Source organism: Emydura macquarii, unplaced genomic scaffold, assembly GCF_026122565.2.
Source record: "Emydura macquarii macquarii isolate MOO-44397 ecotype Brisbane River unplaced genomic scaffold, CSIRO-AGI_Emac_v2 contig_1146, whole genome shotgun sequence".
Lineage (NCBI taxonomy): Eukaryota > Metazoa > Chordata > Testudines > Chelidae > Emydura > Emydura macquarii.
Genome location: NW_027131283.1, coordinates 21,134,676 through 21,152,726, shown reverse-complemented (window position 1 = coordinate 21,152,726; position 18,051 = coordinate 21,134,676). Strand labels below are relative to the sequence as shown.

Here is an 18,051-nt window from a genome sequence, read left to right as displayed (position 1 = left end):
CATCAGAATCTAAGTTTTCTTTGAAAAACAAATTATCTTTTTATTATCCTCAAGGTTGCAAAGAAAAGCTTGAAAACAAGAAACCAGCATGAAACTGTAGACAGCAACCACAAGAGCCAGAATGGAAAATGTCTGGCTCCACGTACCACTAGAGCAGGCCAGAGTGGCCCGCTGCTGCTGTTCTGCGAGGGCTCTGCTGCCACTGCTAAGGAGTAGTAGAGGGTCATCACTGCCACTTCACCCTATGCCGATGATCGCCTAAATCTGGCCCTGTCACCCACTCATCTTCCTCACTTCGTGCCACAGATGACTGGTGGTATGGGAGTTTTACAGTTGCACAGTGTAGCATTCAGCTGGCTGCTGCTACAGTACTGATCTACCTTTCTTCCTGTCAAAGTTTTCTCTTCCTGACTGGATCATATTCACAGCCCTATATCGCTCATGAGCAGAACTATGTTTCCCACACACACCTCTCCAGCCAAGGAAAGTGATAATAAATTGAAGGCCACCACTTTTGTCAGTTTGGCATTAAACAAAAGGGCCACTGGATGTGTGTGAAAGAGTTTAGTCCACACAGGTAGGACGTTGATCACACCACAGCAACTGGATCAACAGAGCAGACAGAGTTTGAAATAAGAACAGCAGCGGCAGAGTGAGCACTAGCAAAGTCTCCAAGCAGGATCCCACTGTTACGTAAGTATTTCTGAATCCGCCCTATGCTCTAGAAACAGGAGGTCACAGGACTGAGCACAAGCAACAATCAAAGTTTAAGGAAACAATAGACAAGTTACAACCTCATCCCTCTTCAAGCAAAATCCCACTGTGCTCCAATGCAGCATCCTTATCTAACTCCAGTGGAAATGACTCATCAGAAATATCCTCCTGTGAACATTTTCAGCAGCATCAACCTCTTCTGCAAGGGTCAACTGTCCTATAGCCTGTGGTTTTAACAAGTCCCTCCCTCTGTCTGATTGCTTAGCTCTCTGACCTGAGTTTAGTTATTGGACCTCTATTTTTCAGTAGATGCTGCTTGAGATCTGCAGAGAGAACTGCCAAGTAAGGTGGTGGTCACATCAGAGAAAACTAGGGAAAGAATGCTGCAGTGTTTCCTCAGCCCCACGGTTTAACGGGAACACATCAAATCTGTTGTCCATGGTCTATCTTGGCTTCCTATGAATATGAAGGGCTGAAGCCTTGAACTTGACTCAGCTTTAAGGTGCTCAGTGGCCTGGACCCAGCATATAGAAAAGATCATTAAAAGCTCGAAGATGAAGACTGTGGTCAAGAATCCCATTCTTCAGAAACAATGGAATTTTTTACCATAGTTCTGCAGGAGACAGAGCTTTCTCTGGGACTGGAACCAACTCCCTCATGAACTAAAGACCATCAGAAATCTTACCCATCTTCTGCTCCAGGTGCACATTTTTTTACCCTGCCTTCGCTAACACAGACACAGCAACATGTACATTTAAAAAAACCCAACACTGAAAACCTAAAACACTTCACTATATATACAATTCTCCCCCCAGGATGAGAGAAAGAACCACACATGACAGATGTTAGTCATGTCATTTAATGCACTACTGGAACACGATCAGATACAATGGTAAAGAGGGCAGCATAAGAACATATAGAATAGAGCAGACTGCTATGTTGCAGCCCCTGGACCAGGCTGCTCACATCCAGCTATGGTCACTTAATAATGGTGCCTCTTTGGAGAAATTCTTTTGCATTTAATAATTTGCAATCTCCAAGTGGTACAGGAAAAACAATGATCTAATGTAAGGTTAAATTTCACAGTACCAACAGCTGGAATAAACCCCCTCACCCACTGTGGCAAAGTACACCCCTGTAGTCAAACCCTACACTATTATAATAATCCTTGTATAAAATATGCCTTGTAAGGGGTTGTTTGAAAACTCATAATTTGTTGGTCAGTATTGTCCTGATAAAATGTGTGGCAACACTCAAGGTGAAGTTAAGTTTTCCCTGTATGGTGTTAAGACTGAATGTTCAAAACTCACTGGTCAAATGGGCCTGCCTTGAACAAAAGTGCATGTTTGCCTTAATTTGCACATGAGCAGTAAATGGAATCATCAAGCAGCAAGGGAAGCAAAGGAAGCTCGAACAGGTGGAAAAAAACCCCCAAAAACTCAGCAAGGAACATCCTTACACCCTGACTCTTGGTCTTCTAGTTCCCAGCTGGAAATGTTTTTCAAGAGGGGGGACTGAAAGTATAAAGAAGGGGCAAACTGTCCAGGAGAAGGCTGGGTAGTACAGGACATGTGTGTAGTCCAGGACTGCGGGTGTGTTCGAGTCACCCTGCAGCATAACTAAGGCAGGTGAGAGCCAGGGCATAGCTGGCAGGCTGCAGTTCCACACGGACACTCAGGGTGTGGCTTGCATGCTGGAAGACTGTTTGTGAGCATCCCAGGTGGGAGCTAGTTCACCCTAGGTTGCAGGACAGGGGTGACACAGCCTCCACTGGTCTGAACTGTACCCTGGTATGTCACACCCACACAATTATAACCACCTATGTGTATGCCACTTTGTCAGCAATAAAGTCAGTAACACCCCAAATGACAGACTGGAAACAGACTAAAAGTATGTTCTGCAGAACGTAATGTAGCTGGGCTCTATTCTGCAAAAGCTCATAAGTAATTTTCCTGATATGGATAAATATTTGCAGGATCAGGGCCTCAAGCACCAACTTATATTTTTCTAATAAAATATAGTCTGAATCTACTGAACTGTCTCCAACACGGCACTTAAGACCTCAGTCATATTCCAGTGTACACAGGTCAATGGGGCCAAATCCTGGGAGAATAAAGCAGAGGCAGTAGTAGGATGGAAATAAATTCATCAGAACATGGTTTTCAAAGTAAGTAGGAATCTATGGCCAAATTCTGCAGCACCCCCTGCACAAAGCCTAAGCAAACATTGGCAGGAGGATCTAAGAGGAGCTTGGGGAAAGGAATCTGCGGCCCCCTAGCCCAGTGCAGCAATTTGAGATAAATGGCAGTGAGTACAATGACTCTTCTACTGTTACAACAGTCCATGACCAGAAATAGCAGCTGAGCCCTTCTCTGCCCTATTCCCAAGGGAGGTTGTTAGATCTGCAGATTTTCATAGTGACAAAATGACTAGTCTTTTCTGTACCATGCTGTTACTTAAATGCCAATAATTGCCACAATAGGGAGAAGATGCACACAAAACATGATTTCTTTGGCTATTTCTTTCAAGTCTGTGCTTGTTTTGTAAATCTCTTGTAAAGTTTTTGTAATCTAGGCTGAGTATATGACATTATACCTAAGCATCTTTCACTGCTATCACATTTTGTTATACCTAAACGTAATGGCCCAAAGTGTATTCTCAGCTATGCCAGAGTCACTCCTATGAATTCAATGGATTGTCTCTGAATCTATACTGGTGTAACTGAGAGCAGAATGTGGCCCATTGGCTTTTGTGATCTCAAGTCAAATGTTCAGCTGTTTAAATTTATATTAATTTTTGAGTGCATATTTCATTATGCCATTTGGGCTAAAGCAAGAAAACAGCAATTTAAACAAGTTAAGGATTTAGACCATGTGAGGGGGCACACCCCCACTCAAGTACAGAGGAGGCTAACAAGCTCTTCTGGGCTCAGCCAGCACTAACCAGACACTGGAAGGGTGATGAGTAGGGAGAAGACTGCTACATCACAGAGGCTGCTGGCTACAGGGACAGATCAGCAAAGAGGAGAACAGTTGTAGACCCTGCTGCTCCTGAGGCTGTATGGACCAGGTAGGATGCATGGGTGACCAAAAGAAGGGGCTGGAAGCAGACCCTAACTCTGATTAAGGACACTGGAACTTGCAGATAAGCCAAACCGCAAAAGCGTGACCAAAAAGGCTTCCTAAGAGATTGACCACCTTTATCTTTCATTCTGATTTTGCCTCTCTCAGGGGAAAGAGAGAGGAAAGGACCTTGCTGTTTGTTTGGAGAAACCCACGTATACCACAAAAGGGGAAGGACTCTGTAAGCTGCTCAAATGGTGGCCTGGTGGGGACTCAGAGGGAGTCCCAACCCACCACAAACCTCAGAACCAAGTATTAATCTGATCATTCCACTGAATAGAAGTAAATTGCCAAATAAAGCATGATGTACCATATATTAAGGTCATTTTGTCCAAGCTGGCTCAGTTTTATTCTTCTTGTAGATCAAATTATATACTGGAATGGCATACAGCTCAATGGCGCTGAGAGCCCACAAACAATGTGACAAAATATATTAGAAGGAAAAATCAAAGAAAGGATAATAGATCAGTATCTACTTTGGTAGACTGAATTATCGTGCCTCAATTACTCACTTTGAAAGGTGAAGAAAAGATCCCATTCTGCTAACTAATCAGTTAGAATATAAATGTGCAATTATACAGCTCTGTGTAAAAATAATCTTTGTATATAGATTATTTCTTTCCACAGACAGACTAATAATATTTCACTGGGCATTTTTGGTACAAAACCTTTTTCAAAAAGCAGAACTACTCACTTTTGCCCAGAAACCAAATTTCTTTGGTGAGGGTCTCTCCAGTCATTGTGATGTACACTCCCCTGTGTCTCCAATTCCTTTTCTCTCTACACCTGTGTCTGAACTGAGTGATTTGCATAGACAATATCTCTATTCAGGAGTTGATATATTCTGAAACATTCAAAAGGCCAAAAAACAACTTTTCAGAAATATCTTGGGGAGCCAAGGATAAAATCATCCTTGAATTTAACAGTGTCCCAGGAGAAGAATTGACCCCAGTGAAAGGAAAACTAAATTCTCTCCTACCTTTTAGTTTGAACATTGCTATTTATTCTTTTAGCTTTGTATATTCACATTTATTGTAATATTATGCTATGCATCTTTCCATTAAATACACTTTAAAATGTAACTTCTTAGGTCTCCCTTTGTTCCTTCTTCCCTTTTTTCATTCCATTCGTTTCCCTTTCCTTCAGTTGTGTATCTTTCTCTGATCTTTTCAGTGCCTCCCCACTTCCTTTCTCTTATTCCTCTTTCCTTTCCCATATTCCCTTTAAGACTTGCATCTCATGTAATTGCGTCCTCCTTTTCTTCTTCCCTGCTCCTCAGTCATTCCTTCCCTCATCATCCTCAATATTTGTCCTTTCCACTGGCATCCCTCTCTAAGATACTCTCTCCACTTGCCTCCTGGTAGTCATTCCCTCCCATCCCCGAATATATTCACCCACTTTCACTTCCCTATCTCTTAATACATATCCAAAATATGTTTGCTCCTTCTACTATCCCAACCCCTCAATAAATATCTCTTAAACTACACCCCCCCACACTGCACTCCACCTCAGCCTTTCCCTTCCTCCATTCATACTTCAATATACTTTTACAATTCCCTCCATCTTCCCAAAACTACCTATTCCCATCTGGATTCACCCCAAAACTGTCACTGTCCAAACACAGCTCCAAACACAGCTCAGGAAGGGAGTGTTCCTCTGCTTCCCTCCCCTCCTCTAGGGCCTCCAGGAGCCACTGGAATGCTCTGCTAGACACTAAAATTCAGGGTCTGAATAAAGACTCTGGATTTATGGCTTGTTACAACAATCTGTAACCCACTAATCCCTCCCCTTCTTTTGTCCTATGACTGCAGAGATATTAATGGATCCCTTCACTTTGAATGGTCTCTCAAAATGTGTGTTGACTACTTATCTTTAGCAGTGACACTTTGAGTTCCTTTCCCAGACCTGAAGAGTAGCTCTATGTGGCTCAAAAGCTTGTCTCTCTCACCAACGGAAGTTGGTCCAATAAAAGATATTACCTCATCCACCTTGTGTCTCTAATATCCTGGGACCAAGGCAGCTATAACACTACAAACTTTCATTCTTAAATTTTACAAACACCAAACCTGAAAATGAAATTAAATATTTTAAAATAAAGCTTAGTAAAAGTCAGAGGGTAAAATTTTCAAAAGTATCTAAGTTATCTCATAGCACAAGTCCCACAAGATCTAATGCTGTAAATACGACAAACACTTCTGTGATTGAAAAGAAAACAATACTGGTTTAAAGTGTCATTTGAGCTACAGGGTAAAAAAGGAGTTCATAATTTTTTTACTATCTAAATTCTTCTGTATCCTTAGTTTTAGAGGGATTAAAAATAGCATACTATACATGTTTGCACAATTACTTCTAAGTCTCTTTATGCAGAAATGAAATGAAAATGACTCTTAGGGGAGATAAATTAGAATATTTGTCTATCCCTGGTTTTCTCAAACTTTTGGGTCTGTCTCGTCTGCTTTCCTCCTCCAGTAGGGCCTAGACATGTCTGGATGGGGCTTGAAACCTTTGTCTTTTCATGTAGTCTTGAAAATAACAAAATGCAAATTACTGCCTGGGATTCTGTTATATTTCCTGTCGGCTTTTCCCAGCTCCTACTAAAAACTCATGCACCCCTCAAGGCTACAGGAACCGAGCAGGTATTTCCCTGTAGTAACTCCTCCCGTCCAGTGGGACAAGGGGGTCAGCACTTTGTTGCCAGCATTAAAGACAGAAAAACTGTTTCTTCTCCACTCCCAATACTCCCCCTCCTGGTGTCCAAACACAGTGGAGCTACTGTGGAAAGAGAAGCTGGAAACAGCCAGCTGTTTCAGGGCCTTGCTGGCAGGGAGGCAAAAATGGAACAGCCTGGAAGGAACAGTCTGAGGACTGAGAGGACAGAATTTGGGAGAAGACAAGCTGGGGAGATGGGGGGCTCTCTTGAGCTTTGGTTATCCCTTGCATATGTATCCCCTTGTTGTGTCTAATGAGCCTGTTTCCTCTTAAACGTCTGGTCTGTAATTACATCTCCCCTTGAGTCCCTGTTCTCCCCAGAGTAGTGGGGACTTTGCAGGTCACTCTACAGTATCAGTTGGGTCAATCTTTCTATAGCTGGGTTGGGTTATGTACACAGAAACAAGCTCATCCATATTACTGAAACATGTCAAGGTGAAAGCTATTGCAATTGTAATGGTAAATGTGCTTTAGCAGTTCGGAATTACTGTGGTGATATATGAATACTGATTTACTCAAACAGATGGGAAGGTGGGACTTGAGCTCATTTGTTTTAATAAAAGTGGGACGTGATTGTAAAAAGTTTGAGAGCCACTTGTCTGTACTGTAGTTTCTAAGGCTTTGAGCCCTAACATATAATGGATGAACTTTAAATATGGAAATAAAAGAATTGGAAATTCATCTGACTTGTGACAATATTCAACTTCTGGTCATACTGCCCATGTGTTTTAGCATGCAATACCTCTGGTAAAATGAACTATTTAGAGTATGAGTATGGGTAAAGATCCACCATGCAGGTCAAGTAGATAAGTTTAAATACATGCTGTTGGAAGAATGAGCAAGCATCTTACTATGTATTTTTAGTTTAATATTTAGTAAATTTTAAGTGATAATATTAATTGGATATAAACTTGTTCTGGAGTAATAATCTACCGCTTACAGATAAGCAGAGACAATCATATGGAAGCATTCAGGCTCATAATAGGGCAGGAGGGGAAATCACATTCTGGTGATAGTGATAACACACCAAATGTAAAAGAAGAGAAGTTTTTTTAGAAGACCTCCTAATTAATCTGTTTTTATAATGATTTAAACAAATAAAAACATAGATTATAAAAATAGTTAAATGACTCTCTGAATCCCCTCCTGTTTAGAAGGAATCCGTACACCTGCCATTGTAAAAATTCTAAGAAACCTGGTTTCTTATTGTATATATGAGCATATATACAACAAATCCCACCATGGGTCTTCAGTGGTGTTTTAACCTGGGACCTTCAACATCAAAGCATACACCTCTATCACCAGAGCTAAAAAAAGTAAGTCTATTAACAGATGGCACTATTAGGTTGCTTTCCTTTATGAACATTAGCCACTATGTGGGGAGGCAACACACACTTTAAAAGCATGCTAACACAAATACCAATATACACAAATTGTAAAAGCTCAACCTCAGACTCCCTCTTTCTATGGAGGAAATCCAAGGTGGCAGCCTTGAGATGCTCAGTCCCCCTTCTTTTACGAAACATCAGATCAGAAGCATCAAATTAATAAAAGTAGAATTTTCTGTTTTCGTTTCCCCCACTAACTGGTTGTGATGGAAAGTGGCTTCAGTTATTTTTTATATTTTCATGAGTAGGTTATATGAAAAATATTTTATTTGGTCAATATGCATACATGAAATGCTAGGGGTGAAATCCTGACCCCTTTGAAGTCAATGGAAGCTTTGGTATTGATGTTAGTGGGGCCAGGATTGCCCCATAAAACACTAAAAACAGTTTGGAAAGTACTTAATTCATTTTAACTTCTTTTAACGGGGGGGAAATGGAAATTAATCATTGTTTGCTGGAAGTGTGACCAACAAGGGATAATACTAATGAAATATAGATGGGAATGTACATCTGGAGACTGAAATGCTACTCATGGTAAAGGCCTCATGAGGTTGAGAGAGATATTCCCCCAAAAATTGTATTTTGTTGCTCTACTTTCTAAAACCCCATTCTGTTTGGTTCATGTTAGGTCCTCTACTACATCAGTGGATCCTGTTGCAGCTATACCTACTCCCCAGGGCTCCAGCTCTGGGAAAGTGGGATTTATCTTGACTGGCCCTTTGCTGCAGCAAATACTTAATTTTCCTCCTTTCTAACATACTCTTCTGCAAGTGGGAGCATGGATACAGAGAAAAATTATTAATCTTCTTCCCCAAGGCAGAGTAGCAAGGATCAGAAAAGGACTTAGGAAAAAATTCTTCTTCTTTCTTCTCTATGCAGGATTATATTATTACAGAATTCTCTATACAGAACTGTATTATTTTCACCACATTCCTCCCAACACTCTTGCTGTGCAAAGACAACACTATAAATCGGGATCACTGCTCTGTGCACATGATTCCTTCTGATTAGCGGTTGTACCTACTTTCAATGGAGAATTGAAGGTTGCCTGTAGTTCTTTTTTAATTAAAAAAAAAAAGTATTAAACACAGGATAGTCATCTCCTGTTGCTAGATGTATACCAAAGTCATGGCATTTAGGCAAAACCAAGAGGTTTAGATTCAAAGCAGGAGACATTGATCCTGTGACAATATTCAGTTACAATAACTTGATTTCATTTATGCTAAATGAATGATACAGATCAAATGCTTTGAGGACAACTTCTGCCATGTTCACATGAGTGGCTCCCACCAAGGTCGACTGAGAATAAGAGCTACATGTGTACATCTATCTATTGAATTTTGTCATATGTGGAAACGGATATTTCCATGACAGTTACTTGCAGTACCATGACAGTTGCAGAACGACAGTTAATTGCAGTACCATGAGTGAAATTCACACTAATGGTGTGGGGGACTAGCATAAGGCCCTCCGCAACACTTAAGCCCCATATAAAGAAAGAGGAAGGGTGCACAACAGCCTGCACAACTGGGAGGAGCTGCTGCATACAGTCTGGCCTGGTCTACACTGGCAATGGAGGTCAACGTAACACCACTTACGACGACCCCCTAAAGTATGGATAGATGATTTCCCCATAAAACACTCAAAACGGTTTGGAAAGTACTTTAATTAATTTTAACTTCTTTTAACTGGGGAAAAATGGTCACACTTCCAGCAAACAAACAATGATTAATTTCCAACAAGCATCCGCTGGCACATTAGTTCTGTCAGTTTAAAGCGCGATAAAAGTCGACCTAATAAAACCACCTCTGCAAGTGGCGTAGTGCTTAAATCGAATTCCACGGGTCGATTTTGTTTCAGTGTAGGCAGAGCTTAAATGTAAATCAACGCCATTGGCCTCCAGGAAGTATCCCATAATGCCCCGCTGTGACCGCTCTGGACATTCACGCTTTGCTGTAACGTGGCCACGTACACAGGAAATAGCTCCTCCCCTCAAGACCTGGGAAATTTTGAATTTTCATTTCCAGTGTAGACAGCATGGAGAGAGCTTTGTAGCTGAACTGCTCATGGTGACTGCACGGCCCAAACCCACTCCAGCTTGCAGTCAACCAGAGAAGGGGCACAACAGGGACGTGCAGCAGTGTCACATGAAGATCAAAGAGCTGAGGCGGGCATATCAGAAAGCTAGGGAAGCTAACAGCCATTCTCGATCCTCGCCAAAAACATACCACTTCTACAAGGAGCTGCATGCAGTTCTTGGCAGTGACCCCACCACTGTGCCATCACGCAGCATCGATACCTCTGAAGAATCCAGTCCAAGATGAACGAGGACTCTATGGACGAGGAGGATGAGGAGAGCAGGGTGCAGGAGAGCGGGGTATCCATTCTCCCTGAGAGCCAGGAACTATTCGTTACCCCCAGAGCAGCCTAGCCATACACAGGACAGCAGGACTGATCGAGATGCCAGGGAAGGCACATCTGGTGAGTGTGTGTGAAATTTCTTTTTTTTTTTTTTTTTGCGGTTATGTCCCTAATCCAGCTTCTTAAAAGGAGGGGTTTTTTTTTGGAGGGGAGGGTCTTACTGGATGGTGGTAAAAGTCAGTGGAAGGTTACTTCTGGAACAGACTATTTATGTGCAGCGGTATGCTCCGGGAATCCTCCGTGATATCTCAAGGAAACTTTCATGGAGGTAATCTGTTAACCTTTGCAAAAGGTTTCTGGGAAGGGCAGCCTTATTTCTTCCACCACTTTTCCACGCCACGCTGCTATTAAATGAGTAGGAATCAAGGTGGAACACAGCATAGCAGGATAAGGGTCAGCCCAGTACCCCGATGCTTGCAGCAAATCTTCCCTTTCCGCCTGCGTTACCCACAGGAGACTGACATCACACATGGTCACCTAGGGAAGATGGCGCAAGTTTAAAGTACCTGACCTATACAGTCACTCCGTTTTGATCCTGTGTCATGGTCAGGGTTCCTGGGCACCTCCCCAAATCCCTTCCTAGTCCTAGTACCTTTGCAATGGACAGTGTGGGTAGATACAACGGTTGCCCTAATCTTTCTGCCACTACAATTCACCTGCAGTGTCCTCTGATCTGCTCTGCCCACCTCCTTGCAAACTGTTCCTTTGCATGTAACAGGGGAGCCCAGTGATCCCTCTCCTTAATCAATTGTAGATTTTAGTGCTAATGAAGCTTCTCTATAACAGATGCAAGGGCCCCTTGCCTACCATGTCTGTAATGCCAGTCCTACCCTTCCGAGATGTACAGAATGGAATGCGGGTCTGGCTTAGCCTTGTGAACATGAAGGGGAGTACTTTTTACATTGTAACATTTCCTTTACTACTTTGGGTCCGCTAACAATGGCAAAGTAGTGCTTTGCTTTTCTTACAGTAGACATCTCTGCCTTCGGCCCCCCTTGCCGAACTCCAGCTGAAAGACTTTCTTAGATTAGGAAGTGGGGAAAAAAATCACGAGATGACATGTTCAGCAAACTAATGAATGCCTTCGCGGCTGCTGACACAGAGCTCAGAGCCTGGAGGATGTCTTTGTCTGAAAAACTAGACATGGACATGGAACACAGAAGATCTCCATGGGAGCAGGAGTATGACACGCAACAGGAGAAGTTGCGTATTGAGGGATCAGTCCGACATGCTCAGGCATCTAGTGGAGCTTCAGGAAGAGCAATGGCAGGACAGACTCCCTCTGCAGCCCCTCCAAAATGCTCCGCCACCTAATGCTTTGTTAGCAGCCCCCACCACCAAGCGCTCCAGGAGGAGACTAGGCAGGGTGTAGTATGTGCTGAACTCTACACTGGTGGAGGCGAGCAGAAGGACGCGATGGCCCCTTTAGGAACTGCACGCAACCACGTTGCTTGCACAGTGCCACTTTAAAATATGAATTAGCCCTTCTTCCCCCCTGCATTAAAACAGATCATTAATTAAACTTTGCAGCATTAGAAAACATGTATATTTATTCAGTCACAGCTTGAGTGGGGAAAGAAGGGGAGGGTGCTGATGTAGCTGTGGTAAGGGATGGGAAATAAAGGCACAGCACATACATAACTGTGGTTCATTGCAAAACCAGTTTTTCAATGCTCCCCGAAGGCGAAGCGCTCCACGGTTGGCTCTGAGCATAGTGCTGGAATCTGGCTGCTCAAAACTTGCAGCCAGTCTATCAGCCTCCACAGCCCAACCCTGGGGAACTTTTCTCAAGTCGTTTCACACAAATTATGAAGAACACAGAACGCAGATATAACAGATGGGATGTTCGTTTCACTGATGTCTAGGCTAGTAAGGAGACACCTCCATCTGACCTTTAAATGGCCAAATGCACATTCAACCACCATTCTGCACTTGCTGAGCCTGTTATTGAAACGCTCCTTCTTGCTGTCCAGGTGCCCGGTGTAGGGCTTCATTAACCAAGGGAGCAAGGGGCACCCAGGATTACCCAAGATCACTATTGGCATTTCAACATCCCCAGTATTTATTTTTTGGTCAGGGAAGAAAGTGCCCACTTGCATCTTATTGAACAGACCAGAGTTTCTAAAGATGCGCACATCATGCACCTTTCCAGAACACCCCACATTGACGTTGGTGAAACGGTCCCTCTGATCCACAAGGGCCTGTAACACATTGAAAAGTATCCCTACCAGTGGATGTACTCTGTAGCAAGGTGCTCAGGTGCTAGGATAGGGATATGCATGCCATCAATTGCCCCTCCACAGTTTGGAAACCCCATTGCAGCAAACCCGTCCACAATGTCCTGCACGTTTCCCAAAGTCACTACCCTTTGCAGCAGAAACCTATTGATGACCCTGCACACTTGCATTACAGCAGCTCCCACGGTGGATTTACTGACTCCACATTGATTCCAAACTGACCAGTAGCAGTCTGGGGTTGCCAGCTTCCACAGAGTGATGGCCACTCACCTCTCCACTGTCAGAGCTGGTCTCAAGCGGGTATTCACATGCTGCAGGGCTGGGGACAGCTCCGCGCAAAGTTCAAAGAAAGGGCCTTTCGCATACGAAAGTTCAGCAGCCACTTATCATCCCACACCTTCATAACAATGCGATCCCACCAATCTGAGCTTGTTTCCCGGGACCAGAACCAGTGCTCCACCAACTGAAGATGATTCATGACAGCCTGCAGCAATCAGGAATTGTTCCGCTTTATGGCTTATAGCAGGGAAGCCTCAGTAACATCACTATTTTCTGTGCTGTAGCTCCTCTCTCACCTTTGAAAGTAGTGCAGGATAAGCCGCGAGGTATTTGTGATGCTCACAATGATAGTGCAGAGCTGAGCGAGCTCCATGTCTCTCCAGCAACGGTGTGTGTGTGTGGCATAGAAAAACGGCACAAAAAAGCATTTGCAGTTTGTTTGGGGCAGGAAGGGAGGGGGAGGGAGCACATTGCATCATGGGAGGATGACAATCTTCCCAAAGGCCTCTGTGGCTTGTTGCACTATGGGATAACTACCCAAGGTGCACTGCTTTGAATGTCAACTCAAGCGTGGCGAATGGAGATGCAAGAGCCTGGCACAAGGAGCATGGTATAATCACGCTCCTGCGACTTCTAAAATTCGGCAGGTGAAAGTTGATTTAAAGTAAATCGACTTCACTTTGCAGTGTGGACATATCCTAAGTCTCTGCAGCGCCTCGCTCTATTATGCCAGGTAGAGGAGGATTTAACCGTCCAACCTATTCTGCACTCCACTTGCATTCTTTCTCCTCCTGCAGCTTCATAGGGCGTCTACCAGTTTCCGCCATTCATTTTGCTGGTTTGTTCAGGCGTCTGAGTGTCATGTTGATGGATTTGGTTTCTTTCTCTATTATTCTGCATAATGTTTCTCTAGATCACCCTCTTTCTCTCTTTCCAGGTGGATAAATCTTACCACTTGCCACAGAAGTCGTGTTGGTGGAATCCTTAAAGCATATCCTATGTGTGTTCATTTTCATTTTTTTTATACCACATTTGCTATTTTAGATTGTTTTGCTCTACTTAGAATTTCCAGTGTACTAAGAAACTCTCTCTGGTGGACTCTGAAGATCTTCTGCAGGCATTTACTTTGGAACGAATAGATCTTCTTATCAATTTCTGTGGTAATTTCCATGTCTCTGCTCCATAAAGGAGGACAAACATGATACTGATGTTAAAAATTTATATTTTTGAGTCTGTGCCAATCAGGCTACTTTTCCAAATCTTTTCAAGTTTATGAAAGTAGTTTGCTGCTTTTGATATTTGTTGCTTGACCTCTAGCATAGTCATCATTACTGCACATCTCATTTTCTAAATAAATAAAATGATTTACTTTTGCTAGTGTTTCTTATTCAGTCTAATGGTTATTTCTGGAACATTGATAGCTGGATATTTTGTCTTCCCCTTGCTGATGAACAAACCAGATTGTATTGCTGTTATCTGCCAAAAAGATAGGTCTTTTCTTCTATTAAGCAATGTGTTGAACTAAGCAAGACGTCATCCTCAAAATTGAGGTCATCCAACTGCGTTATCATTTCCCTATAAAATTCCTCTCAGTTGACTTCTGTGGTTATTTCCCTGATGACATAGTCAATCACCAATACAAACTGTAGTAGGGACATAGCACATCCTTGCCTTACTCCAGTTGTCACTACAAACCATTGGCTGATGTTGTCACCATCTCTGGCTGCATATTTGGCATTATCATATGATCTTTGATAATTCTAATTATTTTTTCTGCTATTCCACAGTATTGCATGATTTTCCAAAGACTGTTTTTGTGTATAATGTCAAAAGCCATCTGGAAATCAATAAAATGTATCACAAGAGGTGCTTGCCACTCAACCAGTTTATACAACAATGCAGTCTGCACATGATCTCAATGGTCCACATGCACAAAGCCTAATTACTCAGGCATTATTTGGATAGAGGGAGTTTTGTCCTTAATGAACAGTTGAAATTTTCTCCTAAATATTTTTTTTTATTTTATAACAAAGCATGAGACATACAGAGTATTCATTAACAAAGGAAATTTAGACAGTAGCTACATTTCTAATCATCTTAAAGAATGCCACCCAAATGATAAAAACAAAACAATAACTATTAAATTATTTTGTTTTTAAAATACATACTATTCTTTTAGAAATATATAGATTTCTGACTGATATTTTTGTGTTTTAACTTTTATTAGTCATTCAGAGTCAGTCATACAGTTATTCACACAGTGTGGATGACAAAGTCACAGCTGTATTATAATAATAAGGATAGTAAATTTCTAACTATTCTTTTCTATCCCATAAAATATCCAGATTTAAACCCTGATGCTGTTCCATGTAGACATACAAGTCCACTCATACAAATCTGATTTCAGGATCAAGGCCTTAGATTATAAACTCTTTGGGGCAAGGATTATGCTTTTGTATGTGTTTGTACAACACCTAGCACAAAAGGGCTCCAAACCTCATTAGGACCTGCTATAATATAAATATTAAATAGTTACTTTAAAATATATAAACATTGGTTACGTGATTAATCATTTCTTCCCTCCCCACCCACTCCCCACCACCAACCACCACTACTATTTTTCTGGTTAGCTCGGTTTGTTCTTTCTTTTCTTTGTTTAATACAACAACAAAAAAGCAACCACAAATCTTAACAGGGGAGACTAGAGTTGTATGCAACCTAGAATCGGAGTCTGCTCCCACTGCAGTTAATGGCAAGACTCCTGGTGTCTTCAGTGGGGCAGGACCGAGCCTTTACTGAATAAAATAACTACACTGCTTACAAAATACATCAGAAGGTTTAAAACAACATGTATGACACCAAAATATTACTACTAACAATTACATCAGGTTCTCATTTCAGCCAAGTCCTCAGTCCTTACTCAAGCAAAACTCCTATTGACTCCTGTACAAAAAACAAAGTGATCTTAAAATAGCCAACTTTGCCAGACAGTAACCTTTTATTCTCCCTTTTTGTATATCACACTTTCATCTAGATTCATTAACTTCAATGGGAATTTTATCTGAGTAAAAAATTTCTGATGTTGGTTCCAAATGAATAAGCTACAGTTAGTAGCTGTCTCCATTGGTTGTTCCATAAATTTGTCTCTTCTTTTCCCTAAACTAACTATTGATTTTCCCCTTTTTTTCCTATGAGACATATGAATGAACCAAGAGCATTTTACCCATTAATTCTGATTCCTGTGGTATGCAACAAGTATGCTCTATCATATTACTATGTAAATCCAAGGATATGGAAACTGAATACAGTGAATTAGGACTTGATCCTGCAAGAGAATGGGCACTCTGGCCATGATCCAAAGCACTTAAACGAGTAGTTACATTAAAATCAACAGGACTATGAGTGTATGTAATAATAAACCCCACCACAGGTCAGCAGTAGGGAATGAACCTGGAACTATTTATGTACTTAATGGTCAGTACACAGTTAAATGCTTTGCTGGATCAAGACTAGACTGCTCAGCACCTTGCAGGATTGAAGCCTTAAAGCTTTACTGTATTAATCTGATTATGGAGCTTTCAGTGAAAATAAAATAACCTTTGGATTCTGACAAAATGATAATGGGTAAAATCATCAGTTGTAGCTCACTTCTATACAAGAAGTAAAGTAATCTTACTAAACTCTGTGAGTCAGTATCGCTTTCGCGAAATTGCATTTTCAGGTGGATCATGCTGGCTCCAACAAAAGAGCAACAAGTAAAATATGTTTCTATGCCAACAACATAGAAATTACATATAATTTTATTCTCCAAATTACTATCTATCTAAGGCGTCTTATCTCTCTGTATGGAGTGCTGTTTTCTGCTCAGGACAAAAGATTAATTGCCCCATAATTACACTCTACAAGTATTTTTTCCTCAAGTAAATGCTACTGGCAATACAGTCATACACTAAAATGTTCCAAGCTTAAGACAATGTATCAGTATTTCCAAATTATTCAGCTAGAGCTTCTTTATAATGAAAACATAATTTGCTACTTTTAAAGTTTCTCCATTTTGCATAGAGTATTTTAAAAACAATTAAAGGAGAAAGCTGAGGGTTTTTTTTCTTCTATCTAGGTATTTATATGGCTCCCATCACTGTACAGGAGTGCCTTTTATTTACAGCAAAAGGAGAGAACAAGCACTACTGTATCAATCTATCTAGAACCAAGGTAAATCACAAAATAGGAAACCTTTTAGGATAGAATTTTATTGAATAACATAATCCTCATTCTTTAAAAGCACAGTAATAAAATGCAGGTCTATCTCATGTTGCAACTGGTTGTTTTGCAACTGGTGTTATACCAAAAGGACAAATTAAGGGAATTAGCCATTCTTCACACAGTTGAGTAAAGACACTTATTTTGTATATTTAACTGCTGAATAAAATATACTTTGCCAATAATTTAAATGAATGCACAATAATTCTGCATCATCAATACATTGCGTGATAACTGATTAATGAAAACATTAACCTCTTCAGTCCTAAATATTGGTTAGATAAGTGTTTTAAATTCTGCAGAGCAACATACAGATTGAATTCTAGGTAACTATTGTACATTATTGTGTCTACCAAGAAATTTGAAGTATCTACTAGCCCTAAACTGTAGCTGTAGTCTCCCTTAGGAGCATATTGTTACTAATAAGTTTATGTCTACAGTCTACTTGATGAATGATTTAGTAGTCAGTTATGTATGGATGTGAGAAAATAGCACAGTCCCTTTGGTAGTTTCCATCTGCCTCTCACCAATAATCAGTACACCACCATTTCTATCAAAGCAAACATAAAGCTAAACAAAAATCGAAGTTCAATACAAATAAACACAAACTACACTTGGGAAAAACCCAACCGTTTTGATTCCACTCCTCACCAGCGACTCCTGCCAATGAGTCGATCGCAGCCTGTGAAGTATTTCAGAATTGGGAGACCACAAAAAAAGAGGGAGTAGCAGCTGCAAGGAGCCCGGCAGCCTCCACCATGCCACCGATCCTATTTAGGAGGTAGAGAGGCTATTTTGGGGACCAAAAAAAAAAAAGTGGTATTTCAGTCTTCCCACCATGCCGCCTCTCCTGCCCCAGGTTAGTGCAGCGGGGAAAGGATGTCTATTTCCTTCTCCCCAGCTGTATGGAGTTCTGCAAAT

General features: G+C 41.4%; 1 protein-coding gene across 1 annotated transcript in view; it reads right to left on the bottom strand.

Moving 5' to 3' along the window:
- TMEM200A (transmembrane protein 200A) overlaps window positions 1–18,051 on the bottom strand; it is a 74,853-nt gene that overhangs the window by 55,901 nt on the left and 901 nt on the right. The window lies entirely within an intron of this gene.